The 2776-nt window shown below is 58.3% G+C and overlaps 1 long non-coding RNA gene across 1 annotated transcript; it reads left to right on the top strand.

The window, feature by feature from the left end:
* The first annotated feature begins 221 nt into the window (after window positions 1-221).
* On the top strand, window positions 222-1270 carry LOC113490757. Its single transcript, XR_003400301.1, has 3 exons — window positions 222-358; window positions 687-812; window positions 1103-1270. It is a non-coding gene; the product is annotated as an uncharacterized LOC113490757 (long non-coding RNA).
* The last annotated feature ends 1506 nt before the right edge of the window (window positions 1271-2776 follow it).

The following is a 2776-nucleotide window of genomic DNA, read 5'->3' as shown; positions in this document are numbered from 1 at the left end:
CGACAGGGAACATGCTGGCAGCTCTTCTTGGGGTGAGCTTGTCATTTCTCTGGGGCTGCTGCTCATAGCTCTGAGGCAATGCTGCCAGAGCTCTCCCCAGCTGCTTCCTCTTGGCTGCCACCACCTGCCTCACCACCTGGCCGAGACACACTCTCGATGAGCTAGGCCAAGTCTCGGTAGCACCTGGGCCGCTTCAAGGGAGGGGCTGGCGACATCAAGGGAGAAGTGGCAGAGGAGTGTGAGGCCACTGCCGGCTGTGACGTCGTTCTATACTGTATAAAAAACCCCAACCACAGGAGATGACCCCTACTAGATCCTGCCCCTCCTTGTCACCATCTCCACCTGAGTCATCCTCGAGGTGTGGTGGGATGGGGGGTTTTGGGGAGGACCTACAGGAATGTGTAGGAGTGGGGTATATGTGGGGTTTTTTGTAGGACCTATAGAAATGGGTGGGGTGGGGAATATGGGTGGTTTGGGTGGGGCCTATAGGAATGTGGGGGACATGGAGATTATGGGAGGTTTGTGTAGGACCTGCAGGAATGAGTGGGGGACATGGGGGATTTGGTAGGACCTACAGAAATGTGTGGGGTTGGGGTACACAGAGGGGTGAGGGTTGGTTGCTGCAGGGAGTTGCAGAGGTTTGGGGTTTTTTCTTGGAGTGTGGGAGCAGTTTCTGTGTGTTACAGAGCCCAGTGCCCCTTGCTCAGAGTGACAAGCATTCTGCTTCCCAGCAGCTCTTCAGGGACGCATCACCCAGCAGCTGCTCACCGACAGAGTTCAGATTTCCTGGGTGAACTCAGGGAGAACTGGAGGTAAGAAAGGCTCCACTTCCTGCACTGCTCCTCAGTTATTCCCAGCTCTGCTCTTTTTTCCCTCGGGGAAAGCAGAGCCTGGGGCAGAGGGTAAAACTCTGCGGGGTGGGAAGCTTGGTCTTGTGCTGGTGACCCCACGGGGTTTGTGTGGTGCTGGTGTCTGGGGGAAGGGCTGAGGTGGGACCCTCTGAAGAGCCCACGCTGCCCCAGACCAAATCTGACAGACCCACAGCAGAGTGCAGCTGTTGTTTTCGTACTTCTCAGCAGCTCTTTGTCCTGCTCCTTCCCAGAGCTTTGACCTGCACGAGGAGGGTGACAATCTGTTGGGTGAAGAGGAGCTGCCCTGAAGAGAAGACCCCGTCTGCCTCAGCCCTGCACCGTGGGACTGTTCTTCCCTTTTCTCTGGATCTCTGGGGCTGCTCAGAGCTGCCCTTGGCAGAGGGAATGTTCTCAGGCCCCAAGAGTTACTGCATGTTTCTTCAAGGCAGAGCTGTCCAGGAGGGAGAAGCCATGTTGGGACCTGCAGAGCAAGGGACCTGCCAAGATGCTTTAATGGTACCTACTGGAGGAAACAATCAGTAAAGAACTTTCTGTACAAAGCTTTGAGCTCGCACCCTGCTGGCCTGGCCTCCTGTTAGCAGCAGCTCAGTTAATGTACAGTACCAGTCCAGCTGCCAGCCCTTGCTGTTGCCTTTACACGTCACTAGTGCTGCCTCTGCTCATTGAGATCTCTGCTGTAGTTTCTCTGGGTTTCCTTCCCCGTTCTGTCAGTGAGCAGCCAGGGCACTTCTGAGCACGGGGGATTTCTCCTTTCAGTCCCACTAGAGCTGAATCTGGGGGACTCGCCCCCAGGAGGTTTCTCCTGTCGCAGCCTCACGGACATGGCTGCTGCTGTCCCCGTGTGTGTGTTCCAAAGACTGATGCTGCATCCCAAAGGGCAGATACACAGACACTCAAGGCCAACACGATGAGGAGACGGAGCAGATGCATCGCTGCCAGCGGCATGTGCCAGTGGCCAGAACTGAGGGGTCGTGGCCACCAGCACAGCAGCCAGTGCAGTGCCCGCAGGGTCGCGGTGCCCTTGGCAGTGAGGCTGATGGCAGCGTCACTGGTTCTAGAGGCTGGGCACGGTGGTCTCCTGGAGCTGGAGGGACAACATGGGGGTTTCCAAGCGGGAGGGGAGGCAGAAGATGTGATTGGACACCCCTGCTGAATGCTCTGCTTGCGGGACAGAGTGTGCAGGCCCCGCTCAGGCAGCAGCGCCCGGCCCCAGCACTGCCAACAGCCAGCAGGAAAAACCCAGCCTGGCACCACAGCCTCTGGGGGGAGTTCACTGCCCCCTGCTCTCCGCGGCCCTCTGCCACCAGGGCCTTCCCAAAATTCGCACACCGCAGAACAGAACGGCTCCAGGCAGCAGCACACATGTGGGTGTGGCAGAGCCCATCTGGTTCGAGGCACACAGGGATGTGCAGCCACCTCAGCCCAGCAGAGCCCAGCAGTGTCACCCTTACCGCACACAGCACGGGGCAGCACAGAGGCAGCACCGGCCACGCCAGCCCCGGCAACACCCTCTGGCAGACGCCGTGTCCTCGCTGTCTAGGCCAGACTCACACTCTGCAGGGAGAGGTGGGGGGTGTCCATCAGAGCCTTCGCCATCCCCATGAGGTAGATGAGCAGCACCAGGCTGTGCTGCACCATGTTAACATGGACCTGGGGGAAAGGGGAACACCAAAAAGTGTGTGTGTGTGTCTGTCATAATGGCCACCCCACCTTTGGGGACACACTTTTGTCCCCCTACATGTTGGGGACAGCCCTGGGACTCACCCCCTCCCAGATGAAGGTTCTGAAATGTGGAAGCATCTGGTAGAGACGGGGGTTGGTGGTGATGCTCTGGAGAGCTTGATGAGGGGGACACATGGGGGTGTCACCCAAGGGACAAGGGGACACCTCAAGTGATGTGGGGG

Source organism: Athene cunicularia, unplaced genomic scaffold (genome assembly GCF_003259725.1).
Source record: "Athene cunicularia isolate RWA unplaced genomic scaffold, athCun1 SCF_28, whole genome shotgun sequence".
Lineage (NCBI taxonomy): Eukaryota > Metazoa > Chordata > Aves > Strigiformes > Strigidae > Athene > Athene cunicularia.
Note: the sequence above shows the minus strand (reverse complement) of the source record. Positions and strands in the feature narration are given on the sequence as shown.